Source organism: Spea bombifrons, chromosome 3 (genome assembly GCF_027358695.1).
Source record: "Spea bombifrons isolate aSpeBom1 chromosome 3, aSpeBom1.2.pri, whole genome shotgun sequence".
Taxonomy (NCBI): Eukaryota; Metazoa; Chordata; class Amphibia; order Anura; family Pelobatidae; genus Spea; species Spea bombifrons.
Genome location: NC_071089.1, coordinates 93,460,359 through 93,473,262, shown reverse-complemented (window position 1 = coordinate 93,473,262; position 12,904 = coordinate 93,460,359).

Sequence of the window (12,904 nt, the reverse complement as noted above, 5' to 3'; positions counted from 1 at the left end):
TTTATACCTGCATCAAGGTAACTCATATTTCATATGTAACATATTTAATTCCTTCCGAGGAAGTTGTTTTCTGTTGATCAATTCATCATTCTGCACTACTAATGCATCTATTTAATATCTCTAAATAACTCTCTAAACATTAAAGTTCAAAAAATATACATAATCATTCAAAATTATTACTATTGGGCCAATATCATTATGTGATTTTGTGTTTCACTTTGGATAAATTTGCAGCAGCAATATTTAAAAAAACACTCTGATATAATACAATAAATATATGAAAATCAATAAGGAAGATTTTTTTTAGATCTTGTATTTTATATTTGTACACAAAAAATAAACCTATTTTATAGTGTTTAGAGAATAAAATAAGCAATATTAGAAAGCGAATTTATGTGTATACCATAAAAAAGGGCCATCTTAGCTTCCTGTTGTTATGGAGCTGATTGTTCTTCTATAGGTATTTTTGACAAATACATTTAGTAACGCTTTAGTAAGCTGTGTAACTGACAGTTCCCCTATCCTTTCTTTAGGATATACTTGATTGTTCCATCCCAACTACAGAACCCCTGCCTTTTGATATGCCGTGTCTTTGCTCATACTGTACCTGTAATTACAGTACCCTATAGGCCATGTCCTTTATATAGATAAGCAGATTTTACTACTTACACATCTTTGCAGGGACAATAAATATTTAAATTTTTTCTGGACGCTGCAGAACCAGGCATAAGTAACCTGACTACCATCAGCATGCTCCACATCCTCATTGTGTTTTTACAGTTCATTTATCAAGTCACAGCTCTCAAGTGTATAAATATATATTTGAGTAAATAATCATAGGTTTTTGAACCCAGAGGGCAGTTTTGTATACAGTCAACGTGTCAGTCAAATAGCTGCATCCACTGTATATTATTCCAGCTCATACTAACATGTTGTTGTTGGCCAATCGCTGCTTCCAGCGAAGCACCAAATTGAAATGTCCTAGTTTTTTTTATTATACTATTAGCCTTCCTCACATTCTTAGTTTCTCTGAGCTTATGAATGCACTGTATACAATTAAATAAAATGCATTAATAAAGTAATAATCAATTATGATTTTATCACATTTATTGCCATGGGTCATGGATGGCATCAAGTAGCAGTGCAGAGAGTTTTGGTTGTTTTGGTTCACCTTGTTTCCACCAGATGGCAGTAATGAACATACTAGAAGTCACGGTTTATGAAGTCACGGCATCTATGTTATTAGTATGAGAAGGAAAAATGTGTACAGTATGGTCATGTGTGTGAACATGGTTGGATCTACTTACTAAACATTCATGTTAAAGCTGTGAATATTGAAAATTGGTAACAACAACATTGCTAAACTACATCTTCCAAAACCTCAAAAAGAGCTAGAGTGTTTAAAACATTTTTTTTGTAAAATAAATAAAAAAACAAAACATCAGGCAGAATGCAAAACTATCCACAAAGACATTTCCTGAGGCATCTAGATATGTGGAAAGCAAAACGTAAGCTCATCATCCATTCTTGCAATTTCATGAATTTCATGAAAAGGTTTCTTTGTCCGAACCTCTATAGGCATAGATTCAGCCAAAAGGGGGACACTTGCATAAATGTCCTTTCCCCGATCCACCAAATAGGGTTATGTCTGCGGAGATGCAGACAAAGTAAGCAGATTGAAGAAGATAGATGAAGAAGATATGGAAGTAGTCAGCAGAGACAGTAGGGAAACATTAAGAGAGTGTGAGAGAGAGAGAGAGAACAAAAGTGTGTGAGCATGTGTGAGTGAATGTGGGCCCATCAATTTGAGACAAAAATTCTCAGCTTTTTGAATCGTTTTCATCCTAATGGGGGGTCTGGCTTCGTTTCAGGGCTTCTTATGAGTTGCTGAATTTACCAAAATTCAGTAAATTTGCAATTCATATGAATCCGAATGCACAGTCTATTGTTTACACACAGGTATTAGGAGTCAGAGCTAAAACACATACACATGGCTAATATGCAGTTACCTGAAAACATTATATTTTGCAAAAACTAAACATTTTTGAAAATATGTTTTTAATCTGATACTAGTTATAAAAAGGATTGGTGAGAGTGCCCTTTGAGAATGGATGTTTCATGCTAAAATTATGCTAATATTTTATATAATATTTCTTAGTGGTTTTATTCTCTTTTTCATTATTTGGGGTTAAAATAGTCATTTGAATCCTCTCATCTCATCTGTTATAGAAGCAAAAAATCAAAGTATTACAGCTCTTTCAAGGAAATATATTATTTCCTTCACTATTCTTCTATGTTAGCAGAATTCTTAACATTGTAATAATTTATTTATGCAGTGACAACATTTGTGTTGGCGAGATTTATTGCCATCACTACACTATCACAGCACTGAGTAAAGTCAGGAAGTAGGTAAGACACATAAAGAGAACATTAAGCCTCGCTACCTTAGGCTATTTAAATGGCAGTAGGATTTTACTGTTTTAGCAATTGATAGCCGTAAATGTATAATATATAGCTCTGAATGCATCAGTACATACATAATGAATCACCATTTCATTTCATTGCATTCTATCGGCCCACTCATCGCCCTTTTCCACGGGCAAATGATGTCTCCTGCTGCATCTACTTGGTTCTTAATTCAGGAGAGGATATGGCAGCATTCTCCACCGGCAGCCATTTAACTTTATTATAAAGTATGACAGAGAATGCATTATTTGTACCGTATATGGTTTCCTTCAAAAAAATGTAACTTTATCACATCTTTTAAAATGTAAAGATTGAAGTAGTGACATTTTGTGTGTTCTAAAAATGAGGGGCCTGCCATCTTTCCCAGTGACAGCATTCCTTCCTGCTTTGACTATACTGGGATGGGGGGAACAGAAAGATCTCTTCTTGGCGCTGTAATGTATGGTCACACGCTCATTGTATATGATCATATGAACTTTACGCATACTCATGCTACACAACCAGGAGGTAGCTTTCAATGCCGAACTTCTGAGATCTTTAGTCACTGCATCCTCTGCTATGGGTACATCGCTTAAACCAGTCTGAACATGTCAAGCATAGTTTCAATAACTGTTCTTATATGCCCCTGGTGTCAGCTGTCAGAAGGTGATCAGATAAAGGAGACTGTAGCAAACAGTGAGCCCTGTATATACAAAAAAATACTTATCACTTATTGCACATATAAGGCACATCTACTTTGCAGGAGTGACGCCATGTGGGACTCAATACCTGTTTTGCTTTACACCTTTAAGAAGAAAACTGTGAAGGTGTCAATCTGAGCATTTTCTGTGTATGCACACACTGCATCCATCCATTTTGAAACAAAGATGTGTTTCTTTGGACAATCTGACAGATTCACGTTTTGTTTTGCACAGTATTCCTCTTAAACGCGTGCCGCTTGAAGGGTTTTTAATTACGGTTGCTGGATGACAGCTGAAGGAGTCTTGTTTTGGTATCCCTCACTATTTGTGTCAATTTTTCTGTTGTTTGAGATAAGAGTGTATGCCATTTGCAGCAGAATTATCAACATTACCTGATCCAAACCTAGTAACAGACAGTTTACTATAACAGATTCAAGAGAGAAGTTCCCAACAATATTCAATACTTTCACTTTTCTTTGTTTCTGCCTATGGATTGAGGGGTATAAGAAGGGTGGTGATTGTGGTTAAAAGTGCAATGTGTAGCATGCCAATTAGGTTGAATATGTTAATGATCTTACACTGATTTGCATATTGACATATAATTATGTTTATTGCTTGTTTATTTGTCAAGGGATGTTTAGATTAAGAGGCATATTGATTGTCACAGTGCGGTGTTATAAAGTGGGGTTGCTTCGTGAACGAAATTATCCAGAGCGGACAACAATAAACATATTGAAATTTAAATTGTGTGGTTCCATTATATAAAGGCATAGGGAAAAGGGGTCCCAACATTGGCTCTACCTCAGTCATGTAAATATTTTTTATTAGTTAACAAAATACAAAGTGAGTGAACAGAAGAAACATCTAAATCAAATAAAGGTTGGGTGACCACCCTTTGTATTCAAACCAGCATCAGGTTGCATATGCAGAAATGTGAAAGAAGAGAGAAAAGAGAAGATAGAGGAGAGGAGAAAAGAAGATGAAGAACAAGAAGATGCAAGAATGAGAGTCAGAGAATGAGTAAGAGTACTGTAAACGTGGGTGTCAGACTACGAATCTTGTTTCCGAATCTAAAATGCCCTCCCGATTTTCATTTGAAACAAACGGGCATGAAAAGGAATTTGTTGTCCGAACACTAATGGGACGAAAATAAACACCAAAAGATTTGTTTTTGTGTGACTTACACATGTCTTGTACTGTATATATAAATATCCACAGAGTTAGGTATTCACTCATTTGCATCTGCCACGTGTTGGTCCCCTGTCATACGATGTACACAGATGATGTTATGTAGAGAAGAGAAACAACTGATCACTGGATATTGCATGGACATGATTAAGGGAAGATCACGGCGAATGCATAAACCCCAGTAAATTAGGAGCAGAGATTACTTACAGAATAAAATATGTAATAAAAATGTGTTTAGAAGCCCCAGGATTTCACATGAGATAGATAATAGAAAGCCCTGACACAAATGAAATGCATTAATATGACAATAATCCTGTAAAATCATTGCTTTCTGTGGGATTCTGGGATACAGTAGGTTCTTACTTTACTGAGCATGTACAGACATCCTCCATTTTTATTTTGTTGTTCAGTCATTGTATAAATAGGCTTAATCCCTGCCTTCCATTTTTTGTCATTTATATAAGTGATACAACACGCTAAAAAAGAAACACTTTATCTGACATATAGTTAGAAGGTGTTTGCAGGTCAGTGAGGCAGCTTCTGGACGTCCACTGTATACTTCCATATAGATGCTCACAAGAACCATAGGGTTATAATGGAAATAGAATTCCAGATGACTTGACTACAGCTTGGGTTTTTTATAAACTCAGCAAAGCAAGATGTGCTCAAACCCAAGTTGTCTTCTCCAACCACCTTCCAACAGGAATATAACCAAGGATTATTTGAAACCAATGTATGCACATTGCTGCTGAGGGTCGTCCACTTCGACTAATACATGAATGGTTTAACTCTTAAATTCTGTATCACACTGTCCAGCACTGAAAATACCTCCTCAAAAATTAAAAAACATTATGGTATTAAAAATCATTGCTATATGGAAATAATAGTTTCTTTTACCCATTAGCTGGTACAATTCTTATTCAGGATAACCTAAGTTTGCTATTTGTGATAAATGACAATGTTTGAAAGCGAACAAAAGAGAAGTTCATTTCAGAAGACAAATTAATGTCAATGGAAACAAAACCATAGTAAATTGAAATACCACTTTACTCTAAAGTGGCAGGTTTCAGCAGGTTTCAAGCTGTCAGTGTTGATAAATAGTGCAGAAGAATTAAACTGTGTATTGGATAACAAATGTACAAAATTACACACCCTGCGTCCAATGATGATGATGCTTACTATATTTGCATGTGCTTTGTATTCTAACAGAATAAATGAAGATTGTACTTTAGATGCGAGTAGCCGTCAGCAAATGGCTAATACCCTTTAATATTTGGCTCCACATATCCCATTTTGGTAAGTAAAAGTTTAAGACTGTCAGAAGTTTTTTCATAGTCAAAGTCTTATAATGCATTTCAAAATCATGTTACATTTGATTCATTTCCTACTAATAAATTTATAATTTTCTTACTATATATATATATTCTTTGTAAGTTCTCTGAACACCTTCTTGACAATGCAGTCACCATTATCTACTTTCTGTTTAAGGAGGTAAGCACAGCAACACCGTAAACATTTAAAGGAGGTGGCTAAATCAATTTTATCACACAGCAAGGTATATAAGAATACACGGATCAGCAATAACATTATGACCACTGACAGGTGAAGTGAATCACACTGATAATCTTGTTATCATGGCACCTGTCAGTGGGTGGGATATATTAGGCAGCAAGTGAGCATTTCTTCCTCAAAGTTGATGTGTTAGAAGCAGGAAAAATGGGCAAGCATAAGGATCTGAGCGACTTTTACAAGGGCAAAATTGTGAGCATCTCTAAAACTGCAGCTCTTATGTGGTAGTAGCATATCTAAAGGGGGCGAGGGGGGTGGTACGCCCCAGGTACCAATCATCACGGGGATGCCTGGTGGTCTGACGGCCACCTACCTGGCACCAGTATGCATCCATAGAGGCCTGACCTCGCAACATACGTCTAACGTCAATGGTACAAGATACCAGAGCACACCTTCAGAGGTCTAGTGGAGTCCATGCCTCCATGGGTTAGGGCTGTTTTGGTGACAAAAACAGGACATACACAATATTAGGCTGGTGCTCATAACGTTAATGTTAATGATGTAGTTTCCTACTTGGCTATACAATATGCAAACATGTTCCCCTTTTCCTTTTTATAAAAGTCCAATGGAAAAACACCAACAACACTTTCTGCATCTGGGCTATGGTTTTTCATTGCAGTGGTATAAATAGGCTTAAACTGATATGCTTCAAAGAGAAAATGTGTGCTAGCAAGGACAGCTAATGTGCACAACTAATCCACTTGTCATGGCAATGTCAGGTAGTCAAATTCCACTCATGCAATCAGCATGATCAAACCAGACTAAGGAGTTCAGCACTAAAGCACGTATTATAAGCCACCAGTGATCAGGAAATTATTGCACACCCTTCAGTTTATAAATAGATAATTCAAATTACAGATGTAAATAAAGTAATGCAACTCTGATGTTTGGTGGGGATATCCGACTGGAAAAAGTCTCAAGTGAAGCAACAATGTCTTTGATCACTACAGTAATTTGTAGATTATTTGTGAGACAAGAACATCATTCACATAAATTGACAGAGCCATAGCCAGCTCCTTTTGCGCCCGAGGCAAGAACAGAAAATAAACACACATATACACATACACTGCCCTTACACACCACTACCTTTACACATACATATGCACATCCAGATACACACACCAGCTTACAAACACACATACACACTGCCCTTACACACACCTACCCATACACGCTGCCTTCACACACACACACTTCAAACTTGCCCATATACATACACACAAGCTCACAAACATACATATACTGTATATATACACATACACTGCCCTTACACCCCTTTCTCCCCATCTCTAGTGCTCCCTCATCACTATGCGCTGGCTATTGATGCAGAACGTGGGGGTATGATGTCATATCCCGACGCTTGGCATCAATTGCCAGCACATAGTGATTAAGGAGCACGGAAGCCGAGGTCTGATGGGACAAACCTCGCACTCCCTAATGTTGGGCTGGTTAGGGGGAGATTGTGATCTCCCCACCCAGCCCTGCATCTGCTGATCGGGAGGCTGTTCGCCCCCTCGTAGCTGCCCCGAAGGCGAGTGCTTCTCTCGCCTCACCCTTTTCTTTTAGTCTTACTAGTAGGCTTAATGCAATGGTCTTTTGCTTTTAGCAGAACATCTAAAATTATTTTGTTTCTCCTGGACCCACTCACATTTTCTGAGAAATCATCCTTTTCAAAATAAAAACTTTAGTTTTATTGCACAATGTCCTTCCTGGTTGGTTCTTTTTCCCAGAAGTTTGATATTTCCAGTCTACATAAGAGAATATAAATTCCCACTCCACAACTATAACCTCACCTAGTTATTTCTTCATCTTGCAAGCTCCGCAGCTTGTCCAGACCATCTGTATATCACTCCCTTTACCAGAGTACCTATTCTTGTACCACCTATCTGTGTACCTATGTAGTCACAGCACCTCCTCAAATCTAAGTAAGTAAGTGTGGTAGGCAGCAAAGTCTCGGTGGCAACTGAGTGCCTTGAGACTCAACCAAAGGGGAAAGGGTGTTGTCATAGGTGAATACCCTACCATTAGCACTAGAGACCTAGTCCAAGGGCTCCATTGCGACTTGCACTACAAAAAGTCAGGAAGGGAAATCCAGCACAAGGACCAACATGATTAGCCTGAGATGATCTCAAGGTCTCATGACTGGGCTATAAATATTCCAGCAGTACATGAATGCATGATCGCCTTGGTGACCACAAAATGACACTCCCGGGTAACCATGATGGAACAAGGAAGGGTGAATTAATATAAGGATGTGGCAAGGAAAATGCTGAAACCTAGCCATTGTCTAAGACAAGACACAACTTTGGCTGAGCCTATGTAGAGACAACCCAGAAACCATAGTCCAGACACCAATACAGGATTTTGACTGAGTTAACCCTCCACATCCCTTTGAGTAGAGATGGGGATATACTATACTATACTATATATACTATAGTTGGTTGGGGGAAGAGGTGATTAATCATCGCCCCCTCCCCTTAGTTAATAAAAAGGTGGTTAATAAATAGTTAATAAATTCCATTATGGATAGAAACAATGTGCTTGAAAACAGGTACAATTCTGCCAATATCCTAACTTGCACCTTTCCCTTTTTACTCTAAAAATAGAGAGACCTTTAACTAAATGTGCTGTTAGAGAGTTTTTAAGTACACTTCATGGAGCTTCACTCCAGGGAAGAATAGTGTGCTTTATCATGAGGAACAATCATGAGAAAACAGCCATCTGACAGCGCAAGTTTCTCTTTTGGTCCAGTGAATTCTAGTAAAGAAAAAGGTCATAATTGCACTTGCATTATTAATAAATGGTACCTACAGAAACACACACGCTTAAGAAAGTGAAACTGATCATTATTAGAAGACTTCCAGTCAAGCTGAAAAGAGTTTAATCTTTTAACTGTATGTGTCGGTGGTCCAGATCTATTCTTCCTTCCATGGGGACAAAGACAATTTTTGTAGTTTTGCTTTAGTTACAAAGATGACAACCTTATAAATAGTTTAAAAGTTGCCTACGGTAACATTATATGGTTTTGAAGGACATGTTAAGCTATTCAGAGAAACTGCAAACTGTACATCACATGATAACGGTAAAGATGCAAAGACAAACAATACCTCTAGGTAATATAAATGACATAGCAAGGAACGTAAAAATGAATTTTGCTGAAGGTAGTGATAAACTAATATTTAATTTTTAGAGCAAGCCTTTACGAACATCAGTCTCCGGATATCATGTCCAAAGTCATATTTGTCACAGTGTATGGTTAAAAAAAACCAAAAAGATAAATTATATGTATTGAAGGTGGAATTAATAAGGGAAGCATGGGTACTGAAAAAGAAAAGAAATATATTCATTTATGAACTAGAAGGGCCACTTCAACTATCATATACACTTTCCTGAATATCATAGATGTGTCCCCTTTGAATTTTTGTAAATACCAGACATAAAACATGTACAACACGTTTGTTACATTATTTGTTAGTGGGGCTGCATTGGGCCTTATATTGTAAGAAATGTTATAAAATATTTGTAATGTGTCAAGATACAAAGCAAATGTGCCATAAAGCAAACTTCCCTCCGAATATTAATTATCAAAACTTTCCTTACAAAATCCTCATGATGATCAGTGAAAAATAGTATATTCAGGGCCAGACTGGCCTACTAGAATACCTCCACTGTGTGCTGGTCTTCATGCTGGCCATCAAATTATACATGCAGCTGCCACCTCAGGGGCAAAAGAGATATTTTTATGCCCACACAGATCTCATACTTAAACTCTCCTTATAGACATGGTTGGAGGAGTTTGGTGTGGAAGAACTTGACTGGCCTGCACAGAGCCCTGACCTCAATCCATTCGAACAGTGACTGACCTCATAAATTATCTACTGGATGAATGGGTACCCCTTACTTTTTTGTAAATATTTTATTATATCTTTTCATGTGACAACACTGAAGAAATGACACTCTATACTATAATGTAAAGTAGTGAGTGTTCAGCCTGTTTAACAGTGTAAATGTGCTGTCCCGTCAAAATAACTCAACACACAGCCGTTAATGTCTAAACCTTGGCAACGAAAGAGAGTACACCCCTAAGTGGAAGTGTCCAAAATGGGCCTAATTAGCCATTTCCCCTCCCTGGAGTCATGTGACTCGTTAAAGTGTTACAAGGTCTCAGGTGTGAATGGGGAGCAGGTGTGTTAAATTTGGTGTTATCGCTCTCACACTCTCTCATACTGGTCCCTGGAAGTTCAACATGGCACCTCATGGCAAAGATTTGAAAAAAAGAATTGTTGCTCTACAAAAAGATGGCCTAGGCTATAAGAAGATTGCCAAGACCCTGAAACTGAGCTGCAGCACGATGGGCAAGACCATACAACAGTTTCACAGGACAGGTTCCACTCAGAACAGGCCTCGCCATGGTCAACCAAAGAAGTTGAGTGCACGTGGTCAGTGTCATATCCAGAGGTTGTCTTTGGGAAATAGACGTATGAGTGCTGCCAGCATCGCTGCAGAGGTTGAAAGGGTGGGGGTCAGCCTGTCAGTGCTCAGACCATAAGCCGCACACTGCATCAAATTGGTCTGTATGGCTGTCGTCCCAGAAGGAAGCCTCTTTTAAAGATGATGCACAAGAAAGCTCGCAGACAGTTTGATAAAGACAAGCAGACTAAGGACATAGATTACTGGAACCATGTCCTGTGGTCCGATGAGACCAAGATAAACTTATTTGGTTCAGATGGTGTCAAGCTTGTGTGACGGCAACCAGGTGAGGAGTACAAAGACAAGTGTGTCTTGCCTACAGTCAAGCATGGTGGTGGGAGTGTCATGGTCTGGGCCTGCATGAGTGCTGCTGGCACTGGGGAGCTACAGTTTATTGAGGGATCCATGAATGCCCACATGGACTGTGAAATACTGAAGCAGAGCATGATCCCCTCCCTTTGGTGACTGGGCCGCAGGGCAGTATTCCATCATAATAATGACCCCAAACACACCTCCAAGATGACCACTGCCTTGCTAAATCAGCTGAGGGTAAAGGTGATGGACTGGCCAAGCATGTCTCTTTTTAAACTCCAAATTTTCTTTTTGGTTAACATAAGTTTTTTGCAATGTTTATTACCTACTGTAAAAGTAGTTTCTCTGTTTTAAATAAATTTGTTTTCAGTAATTTGTTTATGTACATTTTGAAATGGTAAATTTCATGCTATTCACATTATTTGAAACTATACCAGTGCTCTTTTAGTTGCAACCAGCCCATTGTCTTGTGCCACAGTGATATTAGGAAACGTGTTTTCATATGTATTATTTAAGATGAATGCATTTTTCAAAATGAATGGTTTATACCTATTCTGGGATATAATATATTGGGGCCAGAACCTGACACGTGTGACCAAAATATAGGACATGTATTCAATTATTTCCATGGCTGGTTTTAATTTCCTGTCTGGTCCTTAATATATTATTCAGCATTTTAAATAATCTGTTCAAAAAGGGTTAGTAGTAGTACAGTAATTTCTAGTAGCCCCAATCACTGAAATACAGGTTTCTTGTTCCATGTGTTATATTCAAAATTAGAATTAGTATTGTACATACAGTCCCTGCTTTACATGATCAGTCTAGCAGGACACGTATATATTCAACTTTACAGAACAAATACCAAAACAGAATGTCGTCATTTCAGTTTACTAAACCGTATTGAATTTCAGACTCAAAAGTTCAGTGCAGTTCTTTGATGTGATTACAGAGCAGGAATTGGAGCACGTCTAATATGTGCGTAACTACTGAAGCTTAATTTGTTTTGGCTCGTTTCCAATGGGCAAATACTTGAATTTTGAACAAAAATTGTCTAATACTAGTCAAAAATATTTACATAAAATCGGCCAACTTTTATTTTCTCAAAATATTTTTTTTATCATGAATGTTTGAGAATGTGAGAGAATTTGATACCTCACCATAATTCTCCTTTCCTGAGTACGTAGGTCGAGGTTGAACAGACAGTCGATAGTCTCCGAGATTCTCTGGAAATACTTAATTTCAAATACTTATACAGTATTTCAAATAAGCTTGCCTCCTGCACTTTGTTAAATGCCTTGAAGTATTTAAATGTTTCTGTTGCATCTCCCATTCTCTTTTGTTCACCCAGGCTGTACATATCGAGATTCGTTAGTCTTTCCTGTTTTCTTGCAAACCATTTTTGTAACTCTCCTCTCAACTCTCTCCGATGTGTCAATATCCTTCAGGAGACGGGGTCTCCAGAGCTGTACACAATACTCTAGGTGAGGCCTGACCAGAGATCTGTAAAGTGGAAGAACCACCCCCATCGTCCTGCTACTAATGTCTCTCGCTCTACAACCCAGCACCCTGCTTGCTTTTTCTGCTTACCTTTAAGTCATTAGAAATGATTACTGGCAAGTACCTCACTGACAGAATCATTGAGTGTCCTCAATGCTACATGCTGACTTGGGATATTTACATGGGATTTTTTACATCATAAGCATTACTTGTTTAATCATACACCTAACTATATGAACTATATGCCTACAACAAGTACTTCCCAGAGATATGTCTCAACTATATGAAATCAATATCTTCATAAGATAATGTCTGATTCTAGGGGAAAGGCAGTAACACAAAATGTTTGTGATCCACACATGTGATTATGAAGTGACCCAGAACTAATCCTAGTCCCACTGAGAATCCCTGGCACTATTTGAAAATTGCAGTCTACAAGCGATGTATGACCAGCATGGAGCTGAAGAATGGGCCAAAATAACTCTGACAATGTGCAATAAGCTGCAACATATCTACCCAAAAGACTTGTGCTTTATTTGCTGAAATGATGGCTATGCTAATTATTAATGTATGGGGGTTCAATAGTTCTTTCAGTGTATCATCTTTGAGTCAGTAGTATGAGAGAATTGGTAAGAGGTCTGCATACATATGTTACGTATGCAATATAATATAACAGTACGTATCTTGCTGATGACGTAAATGATGTAAAAGAAAGCAATAAG